At 38.6% G+C, this 14,949-nt stretch overlaps 1 long non-coding RNA gene across 5 annotated transcripts in view; it reads left to right on the top strand.

Moving 5' to 3' along the window:
- Window positions 1-14,642, top strand: part of LOC127387789 (uncharacterized) — a 215,046-nt gene extending 200,404 nt beyond the window's left edge. For 4 of the 5 annotated variants that reach the window (XR_007890209.1, XR_007890207.1, XR_007890205.1 and 1 more), the window contains one exon: window positions 1,784-2,678. This is a non-coding gene — a long non-coding RNA (uncharacterized LOC127387789). Of the gene's footprint in view, window positions 1-1,783; window positions 2,679-13,829 lie in introns of those variants that run through there. The other variant, XR_007890208.1, reaches the window with a different exon arrangement.
- The last annotated feature ends 307 nt before the right edge of the window (window positions 14,643-14,949 follow it).

Genomic DNA, 14,949 nt, shown 5'->3' with positions numbered 1-14,949 from the left:
ACCAAGCCTCCTGATCTGTTTCACTACAAGTGCTGCTTCTACCAGTTTCAGGCTGGAACTGGACCATCTTGTCTGGATCTGTGTCTGAATCTAAACCTGCTTTGCCACTGTGGTGGACATAAAACGCTGGTGTATGAATGATTCATGCTTACATAATTAATATCAATTGTTTAACCAGAAGCAATTTCTGCATAAAGTATTAAAATCATATTACATCTAAATACTGCTGTGTTTTTTGTTTACGGATACTAGGGCTTAAAACTCAGCAATGAAAAATAATACTTGATTCAATTCTATCGAAGTGCACCAACAGGAGGTTATATTCATAGTGTCATCAGCTATGATCAACTGGAAATCAGAAAAACATTTTTCACTGATTTGAGGCATAAAAAAATGATCATAAACTTATCCCAAGTAACAATGTGATTAAGAGTTACAGTTAGATAATGCATTTCACCTGTATAACAATTGAAATTTAACAACGAAACCTGAGTAAATGGTACTAATTAGCAGTATTGTCAGAAGCAAAAATGTTTCAGCAATAAAATTTGAATAGTATGTTATCTTACTCCTTTCTTACCTTTTTTTGTGGGATTCTTATTCTGCATTTTCAGATTTGCTGATGATCTTTTTGGTTGGACTTGTCTGTTGGGGAAGAGAATGAGGGTTTTTTAATAGATGAAAATCAAATAGTTGATAAATTATATTATTCATTTTTAAATTGTTCTTATTTTACCCAGTGTGGCCTTCGGAGTTGCTGCTAAATGTTTTTATCTGTACCTTGCTCATATATTAATTTAATTCATTGTACAGTAGAAATAGCATCTTAGACTAATGGAATTGACAGATGTAACAGTTCTTGAGACTGAGTGCTATAGTCTCATTTATGGCAGTGTAACTTCATTGCAGGCTCACCTGAAGCCTTTCAAATTGTAATGGATCAAGGAATAAATTCTTACAGTATGTTTTGCTAAAATCAGACAACACTTTTCTGTTACTCTTATTTAACATTTATATAGCAGTAACATCAAGAAGTAGCCCTCTATTATTTTAATTATTATACTGTCTTGTTTAGGTGTATTGGTAAATCCCCTACCTTGGTATGGTGATGAGAAAAGACAACTTAAGATAGACTATTCACAATGGAGATTAAAGGGCTTAAAATTTGGTCCCTGTCCAAAAGCTGACAGGGTAGATCATTCCATGGCATCAAGACAAACTGATATGAAATTGCATTGATTACTATAGCTGCTGCATAGCCTCTGCTGCTGCTGTACCCAAAGGCCCTTGGTAGGGTCTCTCTTATGAACGCTGCTACTACACTTGCAGTTTGCACTGGCTTTGTGAATAATACACAGTGCAAAAAACCAACACTGCAGATGTAATAGGTGTTGCCAAGTTTCAAAGTTCAGCTGTTCTGGAATGATATATTTAAAAAGAGTTAAGTGTATGGCACCAGTTTACTGTGCAAAGGAAGATGTTTTTTTTTTCAACTTCTGCCTTTGAAACACAAGCAGAGAACAGGAAAAAAGTTTTTTTCTTTAGCTTGTCACATGCAGTAATTAAATAAGCTTTCCACTAAGATAACATATGGAAAACTCTGATTCCAAAGAGAAAATAAATCTAGAAAGATATGAATTAGTGAAAAGGAAGATAGAGATGAAAATAGCCTTATAAGTAAATGTTATAACATAAATCACAGTAACATAATATTATTCTTTCTGTCATATTTGTATACAGTAGTAAAGCCTTATTACCTGTTTCTGTGGTCACTCTTTCACAGGTTCTTCAGCATCCCCTGTTGCAACAAGCAGCCATTTGAAATACCTGTAAGACTGGCCTCTCCCAAGACACCCACTGTGGGTTGTTTCCTAACTACTGATTTCTACTATTTTAATGGCACAAAGAATTCTGTGTTTTGACATGGAGATCCTTATCACTCAAAAAATGAATACAGTATTCATCCAATCATAAAATGACGTTATGAAAGCAGCTCTTTTGCTGATGTGGTGACCATAGAGTTGCTTAACATTATTCTGGTTAACACAATTTGACTGAATATACATTTTGACATCCAAGAAACAGGAACACTGATGGGAACTGATGGACCCAATGTTGAAAACAGAAAAACTGACTGCAGGACACCCAGAAAATTAGTAGGTGGATTGTAAGAAATCCCATTCCCAAAGAGCAAAGTCAATGAACAAAGGATTGAAAAAGTAGAAAGACAAGGCAAAGAAAAACTAATTTTTATATTCCTTTCTTAATAAAAACCCCAAACAACAAAGAGATGCTAAGTGGGATTTTAGAGCTCAGTAGATGAAGACTGAGTAGTTAGTTTTAAGCTAAATAGCTGAGATTCAATATAAATATTTCTGTTTCTGGTACAGCCTTCAAGAATAACTGGAGTACCTCATTCTTAAGCATCCTTTCCCTTTGTATTCTTTTTCTTATTCCCACCATAAACATGCTACAAACAAAATGCCATCCTCAGGAGGACTAGCATTTGTAGACGTCTTTTGTTGTGAACATTTCATTGCAGAAGCCAAGATGTTTTCTTAGTCACCTCAAGAGCCTTTGTAAAGACTTCTGCTTTCACATTTAAAAAGTGTATTTATATATTTAAATTTAAATCAGCCCAAACTCCAAAATAAAAAACAAACAAACTGGTTTTGGGATCAGCCTTTCATGTATTTTGTCCATTCCAAACTGAGCATTTGTATGTATCATAGATTGGTCACTTTTCCTTGTCAGGGAGTGATAATATGTCATTGGTAAAGAGCTTATGACAGGGTTTAGGGCAGAGCTGTGTTAAATAATGCAGCATCAAGAATTCTGTATTAGCACAGTCAACAAACTCCTCCAAGTAAATGATAAGATTTACATATTTTTCCACCTGCTATCATGTCTCCCTTTGCACTGACTCCAGTATCAGACTATTTCTGAAGCCATCCAAAAAGACTTCATTATTCTGATGCTTTTGAGCAGTCTGTGAAGTCCCTGAGCAGCAGCTATTGGAAGCTGGGAGACTGGATAATATTATTATATACTTACTGTTCTCTTATATCCTTATATCCACACAGTGGCAAAACAGGCTTCTGACTTGCTTCAGAATGGCCATTTCTATTGTTCAATGCAAAAAACTCTACAAACAAAACCCAGTCAAACAGTCATCCAAAACCATAATTAATAAGAAACTATTTTGTTAGCAAGAAATTATCCTGAAATCAAAATACTGAAAATCCACAAAAAGGAAAAAAAGAACTTTTGTCTAAGTGACTCCATTTTCATGAGTTCTTGGTTAGAACATTTACATTGATAGATCTGCAAAGTGTGTTCTATTTACAAATATAAACACTTGATTTTGATCAGCAAAAATGCATCAGCACACTTGAACAGTGTCAATGATGACATAATTACACTCACAATTTCCTCTCTGTAATGATTTTTAAATGTCAGCAGTCATTTTTTGTCTAATTGTAGCCTGTATGTCAGCACTTCCTCTTAAAACAGCATGTTCCTCTCTGCTGGAATTTCACACCTCTCCACTCACTCACTCACTTCACCAACGAAGATAATGAAGATGATAGAGGGCTGCAGCATATTTTCACTCTTGTTCTGTTTTACCATTTAACATCAAGTAGGCAGAATGTTGAATTTATTATTTTATTTTTTTTTTTAAATACAGAGTTTGATCAGTTAGGCTCTGAATAATTATTTTAATGAAGAAATCCAGAAGTAGTTTTTGGTTTTTTTCTGACCCCCTGCTAGTGCTTTGCTAATAACCTGTTTAAAATCATGGACTTATGATGAAAATATTCTCACATGTCTATTCTGTAAACTGCCCTCCCTGGAGGAGAAGGCTTCCCTGCCATGCCAGACCTTGGCCAGGTCTGTGTTTAACACCCTTTGAAAGCAGGTGACCCCTCTTCTGCAGAGGCAGCCTGTTTAGAGATGATGTCTCTACTGTCTCATGCTATGGTCTAGAAAGTGACTTTTGAAATGCTGTTTTGCATGGTCCCAGGCCTCCAGAACCAACAGCATAACAAATAGGTGCATCTGGAGTTCATCTCAGAGCTCTCTTCCTCTTTCCATAGATCACAGATCACATCATCAAGTCTATGGAAGTGTATCACTTGTGCAATGAACTGGAAGCTCTGCATTGAGGTTTGCAGCAAACATTTTCCACTCATCTGAGCATACACTGGAATTGGAAACAGGGGCCAAAGAGGCTTCCTTCAATGCAATTTGCTTATAACTCCTCTTTAGCTCTCTGATGATGCTTAACTCTAGGGCTTAGGAGATAAAGCTTATAATTTACTAGCCCATTTAGTATCAAAAAAGGTGAGGAGCCATAAAGAATGCACACTGTAAAATCAAGTAATGAAATAATGCCGAGATGCCTGATTAAAAAATAAAATTATCACTGGTTACAAATACACACACCCAGAGACATACCACCCTACTTATATGTCTGAGTGGCCCCCAAAAGATAGATGAATGAATGAATTGAATAAATAATGTGCAGGTGGGGGTGGTGAAAGTGTAATTTCCAAAGCTCATGATAACATCCCAACAGACACGTGACACACACAGCTGTGTATGTGCACACAGTGCTTATGCATATATTCATACAACACATATTCTGACCTAGTTCTCTTTGTAGTTTAAGCTGCATTTTCCTTTTTGACTAAACTAATTCTGCAGAAATATTCTGGAGTTGTTGGAAAGGGCATTATTTTTTAATGTTTTTATACTAGTAATGTATGTACTCGTGAGCTGTATGAATGAGTAGACACAATCTGAAAAGAGACACTTCCATGTCACCCTGCTGTAGAGGGATGTCCCCAAGGACCATTTAATTAAGGAATAAGAAAATCCAAGAAACAGAGATAACCTGAGCTAATTCTCAACCTGTCAAGGAGTTTTTGAGTTTATTGCTGAGTCTCAGTATTTTGGTTTGAACCTCAAGCTTTTTAATTAACTACAAAAGGCAAAATGCCTTTCCACTCCTCAACAGTTGAATGTGAGGTAATCTGCAAAAGAATAAAGGGAGTTTTCTATTTCAATGGACCCAAAGTATTGGATTGTTAACATTATATGTAGGAATTAAGTTTATGTTTTATGTTCAAGTCAAGCATTCCTATAGCTTCAGATAATTAAATGCTGCAGAGAGAATGTCACATTGGTCATTTCATGTCTAATGGTGGTAGGTTTAGCCTGTAGGAGTACAAAAAAATTCCCTATATTGAGATAGTTTTATAGTTTCATAGACTGTTATGGCCTGTGCTGTTTGGCAGATTATTCATGACTCAGTCACTGCATACAGGACATTGACTTCTGCTACATCTGAAGGTGCCTGACATCTCTTAAAATCATGCCAAAAGTATTTCAAACTGGCCTCTCAGAAAATGATGCACATTAAAATTAGAGACTACGTCAGAAAACTTCAGTTGATTTGCTTCATATGAACTTGAATTGAACCTCAACCTTACAAAACAGGGCATATTAAAACCTAAAGACAGCTGAATGGTAACCATGACAACAGTCCTACAAAAACCCGTAAGTATAGCCAACATCTGCATATCCGTGAGGGATAACACATTATTTCCTACACTTATTAATATCAGTTCATGCTGTGGGTGTTACTTTTCATCACCAAAACTGTAATTTATACAAGTCTTTCCAGATAACAACAAAACCAAAGGTAAATCAGTAGGGTTTGTTTTTTTTTTGTTGTTGGTTTTTTGGGGGGAGAGGTTTGTGAGGGTTTTCTTTTGCTACTCTGACACGGTCCATACAAAATGAAGTTGTTCACAAGGTTCCAAGTTTTTAGATCTGGGTACAATATGGTCTCAAAATATTGTCTCAGCTTTAGAAATCTTCCTTTGGTGAAATTTGGAGCTGTAGCCATCGGTTGTGTTCCACTGAGCCAAAACCGAGCCAATTTTTTTTTTTCCCCCCTTTTTTTTTTTTTTTTTAAATTGTGGAAAAAAGTAACATTTTTTCATTTCTTTATTTTAGGAAGAGGGTTAGTGATTTTTCAAATAAGTTGTTATATTCTGTCTAGATGTCTGTTATTTTTTCAGGACTATCCTTTAGTTTGGACTCTTGTCAGCACTGAATTAAAATGCTTTATGTCTTATTTTTATAACTCATTACACCACAACCAGGGTGCATTTTTAATCACTTTTTCTTTAAGTTGTTAATTTTGGACAGAAATATGTTTAGTTTATTTTGAAATAACCTGCCAAGGGGCATTTTCCTAAACAAGGGTTTTCTAATCTTTAATTAGTATCACAAATACTTTTGCTGCCTGCATATTCGTGCACTGAAAGGTTGTATAGAGCAAGTCACTGAACTCTACATGTTCTGTGGGACTATGTGAGGACCTACACACTCCCCTTTCACACAGTGAACAAAAGCCAAATTCTTTTTTTTTTTTTTTTTTTTTTGTTTTGGTCTGAAATGCTAAAGCTATAGGTGCAATACTGAGGGCTGAATGCTGATGATCAGGCCGTCTTGGGTGGTATCAGGCTAAGGCTTGATGTTGCTCTATAATTCATCTGCTATCTTTTCTTTTGCTATTACATTGCTTTCCTGGCCTCTTCTGTGTTTACTGAATAGCACAGCTATAGAGTTTACTATTTCTTTGCAGATCTAAGGAATTGCAAATACAATGTTCTTTCCCCTATCAAGACTTGACCATGAATAGCTCAGTTACTATCAATCAGAAGCACCACATACACACAATTTTTATGTATTTTCGTGTGTGTGTATGTATTTAAAATGTAGCCCACTGACAATGCACCTTAGTCCATTAACTAATCTGGCACGTGTGTTTGGGATCAGCCACTTCGATTCTCTAGGAAATCTAAGTGATAGCTGAGACAGCCATAGAGAGCATAAAAATCTCTACTTTTGTGCTAGTATATCATATAATTCTTAGCTCATCTGTTACAAACTATGTTTAAGTTTCCCTAAGTAGATCTGCAATAAAACTTTTTAACCCATTCCACGCTTTGGAAATTAGACCTGGTTGCATCTGGCTTGTCCTCAATAGCTGTGCCTTGGGCTCTCTCTGGACATGCACTACTGCAATGACAAGTTTGTGCCTGCTGCTGGCACCATGTGTCCTGCAATCAGCTTCTGTAACCAAAGCCCACTCAAGATGTTAGGCAGAAGTCCCCCCTGGACTTGGCCATAGCACTGCTGCATCTTTGGGTGTCACCAACACTAATGGGAATGGCAAGCAAGGCTATCTAGTGTCATCATACTCCTTCCATCTCAAATGCTGTTATAGCCTGAGAAAACTTGACAGTAAAGCAGTGTTATCTGGGATTTGTGTTGCTGTGATGCCATAAAATCTCTAGTGAAATAGGGTATGTAGAAACATCAGCACATGCTAAAACGCCCTCTTCTCCTCCCAAGCAAGACAATACTGTCACACTGCACAGAACAAAACAAAGATTTACCAGCACAATTGTGGAAGGCATTGCCCTGTGTGGCTCTGTGCCTGTGCTGGTCTAGGCACAGAGCCATGCTGATGTGGCTAGGACCCACACTAGCCCACATAGTAGTGTGACATCCAAGCTCTCTATAATAAGATTTAAATTCTAGTTTGTAGAGAACTGGGAGAAGAGAGGCTCCCTGTCTTACAGTCCTCTGTGAAAAGTTACTGCTTCCCCAATGGTTAGAGTCTATAGGAGAAAAGCAACAAGCTGATTTATTTCTCCAGTAAATTGGGAAAACACATCCTTTACTGCTGCAGAGGTTCCTAAATGAAGCACAGCTGGATGGCTGCCAGTAAAGCTTTAGCATAGTAGTTGGCTAGGGAACAAGGATGCCCTGGCAACCACACGTTAGCAAGGATGCTGCATAATATTTAACAAACTGTTGTGAGCTAAGGCTGAAGGTGGAGGTAGGGGGAGGCCTGCTTCCCAGTGATTTGCATGGGAGCTGCTGCAGAGGAGGAGGTGAGCACTCCTCATCGATGGAGAGCAAAACTGGAGTGATGGAACCTTAGATGTTCAAAGCTAAAGAGCCTTCACTGATTGTGTGGGCGTACTTACTCTTTCTTGTTTCTGCTAGAAGCTACAAATTGTGACAAGGTGCCTCACCATCATAGGATGGAAGATGTAAGGGAAGGTCATGCAGGCTCTTTTTGAAAATAACACAAATTAAAGCTTAAGGAGAGAAAGAGGGAAAAAGCTGGGTTATGAACTGTAATTGCTTTAGACTGCACTGATGTGTCTTTGATCCCTGATTTAGTTTCCTAACTGCGATCTCTTCCTTTGTGTAAGTAAGTGCACATCAGTGCACTAGTAGTTAAGGAATAATTAAAGGTTTATCATAGGCCCTTGCTCTCCTAAAAACCTACATCAGGTCACTTCTTGTATGTGGAGGAGGCAAGGTAAGTTCTCTTCAGACAACCACTACATGTAATTTGATGACCCCACCCTAGGGTAAAGGTTTTAATGCTTTTATAAACCTGAATTCTGAAAAAGACAATAGGGGACAGACAATTATCTTAAATAAACCTGCAGAATACCATTGCTGTTGCAACTATTTACTGAGGTCTGGTGGGCATGTATATTAATTCTGCCTGCTAATGACAGCCCAAAATCTGTCCAGTGCAAATTATGAGGTGCAGGTAGGTGTGATGACTTCCACAGCCCAGCACAGTCATTCACCTGGAGGTTCCTCTTCCAAACTTTTGTGTGATAGGAACAGGCACCCAATGTGCTTAACATTACCAAAAACTCAGTTCCTTGGGCAGTAGAATAAACTTGGGGGGAGACCCTGAGTATTTCAGAAAGATGCTATAAATCTTATTATTTCATAGTATTAGTTAATATTTATGCAGTATTTTTAATTCCCAGGGGAGTCACTTTCAAGTTGGTATAGACATTATTATTACTGCTATAACTGACAGGAACAATATTGTTCTCAATAATCTACACAACTGCTAATACTCATTTGTTTCTTAAGAGTACTTATGTGCTTTATTGAATTTCTTGTGTATTTTTCTGTGTTTTCTGATCTACAGGAGCTTTCTAATTATATGAAACATTGATGAGTTGGGATTGGTTTTTACTGTGGTTTTTTTCATGCAGAGTTCTGTGGAGGGTTTGCTAATCGTGTATGTGTGTGTTTGAATTAAACCCTTTAATGCTAGGGAAGGAGATCAGTTTGACATGGAATTCAACTGCTGTTGTTTTTGTAAGGAGGAAAGGCCTGCTGGACTTTAGTGTTTGAGTATATCTGGTTGACTGAACTGTTTCCTCAAGGAAGTATTCATTCAGTCAGTGTTCCAAAGGGTTAAGAAAACAGAAACCCATAGTTTTACTGAGTTGTTGTTATGTACGTTGCCAAGGGAACTGTAGCTGGAATGTTTAATTGTGTTGTTTCTCCCCCCAACCCACAGGAGTGAAGCTTGTGTGTCTTGGTGTTCCCTAATCCTTGCAATTAGCTTCTATGTGCCAGGGGACTTATGGGGCTGAATCAGACTAGTACTTGTTAGTGACACTAGGAAATATTCCCACCATGCTAGATGGAGTGAGTTTAGTATCATACTCATTACTTATGTGAATCACAACCAAAAGCAGAAAAGGGAGTATATTAAAAGCCTCCCTATTGCTCCTCCTTGAACCCCATGGACTTCTTTTATTAATACATGCTATAGAAATTAATGATCTCGAAGGAGCTCTTCAGAAGACTTGGGTAAGAGAAATCATGAGGTTGGTTGATCTTGACTCAGATTTATAATATTTGTATTGTCTTGCCTCTCATGCAATTTAACATAGCTTCACTAGTGTGAAACTGGAGGAAGTTCTATTGAAACTGTTTCAACAGAGGAGGTAAATTTTAGCCCTATTTACATTCTAATGGTGAAGCTCTTGCACTGTGAACAAATCAGTCTGCAGAAAAGTCTAATCAAGTGCTCCTCATTGCCAGATCAATTGCTATAAGGAAAAAATGAACCTATATATCTGTAGAGATTCAGCTAGATCTTTCAAGAAGCTGGGAACAACAAGGTCCAAAGCCTTCCATCATGCCATCACTCTCAAGACATTCAGACTATTCCATCACCATGTTTTTTCCTAAGCAGCTGGCAGCACCCAGTTGAGTCAAACCTAGCTGGGAAGCACTCAACCCCTGGTCTAGCAGGATGTGTCCCTGCCCATGCAGAGGGTTTGGAATCTTTAAGGTCCCTTCCAAACCAAACCATTCTGTGAATCTAAGGTTGAGGCAAACCTTTTTTTCAAGTATAAACTGACCCACACTTTCACTGATTTATGTATTCTGGTATGTGGGAGGATCTGTATTCAGGGGAATGCTTTCAGTTTTCTACTTGTACCTCCTCCTGTCACTCAACATGAGGTTTTTAATACAGTCCAAGATAATTCTGTCTGAAAATAATTTGAGCCAATGAACACGGAAAACACAGATTACCTCCTTCTTTGCAAGGCACTTGAAAGCCCAATGCTTTCCCAAGATATGGTTTCTAAACACCTAATGATTCTTTTTGCCTTTAGGGTTCCTAAGCAGGACCCACACCTTGAGCTGTAAATCGTGAGACAGATAAAAGTCTCCTTTTTGTCAGTGCTGAGGCAAATGATACACATTTTATCTCTGAAAGCACATCTAGATGAAACAGCAAACTTACCCTTCGGCGTGTCCTGGGGTCCTCACATCCTCCAGTTGTCCAAAATGGGAATCATCTGAACTGCAAAACAAGGAGGGAGACTGAGCCACACTCAGGTCTTCTACAGGCAATTATCTCAAATCTTATTTCAAGCTCTTAGATTTATAAAAGGTAGGAAACCACACCCGGTGATAATAAAATCCTGGGGATTCAATGCTTCTATCGGTGGGCACAGACCAAGTGTCCTGTTTCCACTATGGTCAGAACAAGTGAATAGTGGGAAAGCTAGCCTGAGCATACTGACAGCCCACATTTCCCAACTGTAATTAATTGGATGATTTAAAATAAAAGAACAAAGAAACTAAGACCAGGTCTTGATCAGCTCTTGTACTTCATGCCTTTGACCTGTGATGCAAAAAAGAGTAACAATGCATTATTTTTTTTGTTTATTCTATTATCATCTATTTTTTAGCTTTATGAAACTTCTGCACAGGTTAATTTGACCAGGCATTTCTGCACACTTCTGAAAGCATAACATAGGGCTGGACTGAGGAGTATAGGCAGGAGCTTGCCTGCAGTTTTCTTGGCTCAGGCTTGTACTTCATCACCCAGATTTATTTAAAATAGTCTCTTAGAAGTCTTTTTTACATATTTAAAGTCATATAAACTGAATGCAAAGCAGAGGCTCTGATATGAGCTGAGTCTACTATGTAAAAGAACAAGAACCTATAAAAAGCAGAGGGGAAGTGTAACTAAAGCCCTGCATTCCTCAGAAGAGTTAGTTCTTCAATGGGTGTTAAACTCCAGAGCCCCAACAATTCACAAGGTGCTCCTTACATTTTTTATCTTTTTTTTTTCCTCCATTTGCAGCCACAAGTTAAGGATGAGCAAAAATCTGCCTTTTTCTTTTTATTAGCTGCAGGAAACTCTTCTGTTTTGGCAGTGCTTTTTGTCATTCACAAAGTTTGTTTTTCTCTCAGGTTTTTTTGGGAGCTTTTTATTTCCTGTCAGTGTGTGGAGGAGAAAGCTGTTCCCGTCTGTAAGTTATGCGCCCCTTACAGTGCCCCTTAGTTACACAGTACAAGGAAAAGAGAAACAGAATCCATGGCATCAGGCAGAAATGCTGCACTGTATAGCTTGCCCTGGTTAAACATTCCCAGAAAGCGAATAACACAACGCTATGGAGCTCTTGAATAACTTTTGGTCATTGTGCTGCAGAGGATGCAGGCATTTAGGGTTAAACTGAAACAGTGCTGGATTCTGGGCAAATTGGTTTTCAGATCTGAGCTACGTAGGTTGGAATAATTTCCTGATAGTATTACTACAACACTGTCTCCTCCATACCTGAAATAAGCAGCATCTGGAGCCTTGAAATCAATACTTAGCAGTTGTGGGACAATTTCAGTTTGATTTTAGCTATGTGCCCCAATCTTCACCCACCTTTTTTGATCTGTATTGAAACAACTTAAAGTACACCTTAAAAATAAAGTATTGTGTGTACGGATTTGTTGTTGTGTGTAATTCTGTCACTTTTTGCCTTGTGTTCTAAAAATTCAGGGAAATGTCAATCTGGGAAGAAAAAATGGTAATTTAATCACATTTTTCAAACCCAGCAAGAGGCAAGGGTTGCATTTTTTTATCAAGTTGGGTTGGTCTCACTTTGTTCTCAGCAACCATCTTTAATTCACTTTGTTTTGCTCTAAAATGTTTTGGTGAGGGAAGCTGAGCACTGAATCTAGTCAGCTCCTGGGGCTGTTCTGAATTATACCTCAGTTCTGAATTACACCTCATGATGGCTAGTGGTCCTTAAACTAATGGCAGAATGGATCAAACCACTGCCTCTAAATAGCAGCTTACATGAAATTTGAATGTACATCTGTAGTTTGAGACCTGTGTCAGCTGCTTTTTCTTTACTGCCAATATTTGAACTTTACCCATTCCCATGCACATGCTTTAAACATGAACCTTCAAGATCAAACACTTTGTATCTGCTTATAGTTAGGCTATGCCTTAAATGCAGTCTTTAAAGTTGGAAAGACTTTTCAAAACTAACATGCCTATCACAGGCAAAGTCCATCCAAAATGCTGGGTGGGAGAGCAGGTTGTGGTTGTGCATAAAGTCACCTTCAACTGGAAAACAGCAGCGGAAACAAGACAAAAAGAGCCCTCTCCGTTAAAAGCGCACATTGGATTACATGGTAGCAAAGAACATGTTCCCACAGCAAAAGTAAATCAGAACAGCCCTTTTCTGCTTTGTGAGTAATATTATAGTAAACTATGAAGTATGGTTTCTTTGCTGTTCTGCCAATTAGTAACTTCTTGTTTTGTTCAAGTAATTAGTTATTGCAAAAACACTGAGGCAAGCATGCATCCATTGAATCAAACCTTTCAGAACTCTCAGATGCTGAAGATGCTGGCATATATCTTACTTTTCTGGCACACTGTAGCCATGTAGAACAACAACAAACAACCACCACCACCACAGAAGAACCCACGGCCTTTGGTTAGCCCCTGCATTTTTACACTGGGATATATTCAGTTTATATAAAAGGGTAACTCGGGCAGTCAAAGCTAACAGTACAGGGGGCCTCTATAGGGGAAAACACAGCCCCTAAACATGCTCCCCAGAGCCCCCCCAGTCAGGTTCAAAGAATGCAGTTTTAACCATACCTAAGATGAACCCCCCACCAACTTTTACAGAGGCCACCTTCTGCTCACAAAACCTAGTCCCTTCCCTGCAGGCATTTGGGATCCTTTGAAATGGAAAATTTATACTGTACTGAAATAGTTCAAACTATAATAAACAACTAGTGCCATCATTCTGCTGGTATTCAGAGTGTAATTAAACCTGAACCTCATATAAGTACTCTATTTGGGGTGGGAAGGTGGCAATTTGGGGGAACAGGCAGCTCACCCCTTCTGTTCTTTCCCAATACAGCATGTTTTCCTGCTTATCCCCCCCCCTCCCCACTCTCTCTGTAGTGAAAAGCCCCTTCCCCTCCCCATGCAGACATGGGCCATGGGGGCTTGTTGGCGATTATATAACTTATAGGTCAATTTGTTGTTTGGGCAGAAGCTGCAAGAATGTGGTATGTTGGCTGAAGCTGTTTGTTTGCTTAAGTTCTCAGAGTTGAATGAGGTCATTTTCTCATCTTCCCTGTGTTTTCTCTATTTTCCACAGACCTGCCAGCCTCAAACAACACCCTCTTTCTTCACATTAGAAATGGAAACACGTCCTCTGCAGGAATTTTCCACTTAATAGCTCCTGCTTTCCTACCGGGGGCCTCAGTGCACCACCACTGCAATGCTGTATTTCTTTCCACTGCAGTTTGACATTTTGCAGCCAGAACAACGAGCAGCATTCACTCCATCTCGATTTTTGAAAAAAACCTATCTCTATAGGCATACATAATGCACCCAGTGCAGTAATGACCAGGGGGGAATGGCAAAGGTATTTAAACATCATTGCATGCCACAAAGGATACGACATTGTCTACTCATAACGATCTTTTATACAGTCGCTTTTCCTTACTCCCCTGTTGTCCCCCCTCCAACCCTTTATGCACCCACAGACACACACCAAGGTCTCTGCCCTGCTCTCCTATTACCAGCCAGTCTCATTTTCTACACTTGATTATAATTGTTTGCCTTTTTGCATTATTTCCTTTCCATAATATTTGCAAGCTGTATTTAATGTATTTTAATGTCACTGTGAGGAGCAGAAATTCAGATTGCAGATAATCTGAGCAGTGAACAAGGAGCCTGCTTTAAAATGCACAGAGTGACCTGTCTGAAAGCAGCAATATTTGCAAACTGTTTACTGTTGAGATGTGATGATGTGATCTGAAATGCAGCAGCCAGAAGATTGGAGCAAAATAGGATCTCACATACTCAGCCATGCGCAACCTGTGATTTTTTTTATGTTGTTTGGGTTGTGTTTTTTTTCAAGTTAGAGCTGCATTATACATTATTAAAAGCTAATTTATAAAAATCCCTTTCCTGTGTCTATGAAGTATTTTTTATTTCCTTTGCAGAAAGGCAAATGTATGGAAGTAAACATTGTTTATTGCTAGAAGGAAGGTTTCCCCTGTCTGCGCAGTGGTAGAGTCTCAGACAGCAAGGTCCCAGTAGGTCAGACTGGCACATTGAGTTGCGTATCAAATTAAACTGGTATTCTGGAAAAAGGGTGGAAAGAGGAAGAGGAGTGTTAGTAAGGAGATTGCTTAGGCCAGGAGGGTGGGCCACTGAAAAACAATAAGGAAAAAAATAGGATTGATGATTTGCAGAACACCTAGGGTATT

Source organism: Apus apus, chromosome 8 (genome assembly GCF_020740795.1).
Source record: "Apus apus isolate bApuApu2 chromosome 8, bApuApu2.pri.cur, whole genome shotgun sequence".
In the NCBI taxonomy this organism is placed as follows: domain Eukaryota; kingdom Metazoa; phylum Chordata; class Aves; order Apodiformes; family Apodidae; genus Apus; species Apus apus.
This window is presented reverse-complemented; position numbering and strand designations above follow the sequence as displayed.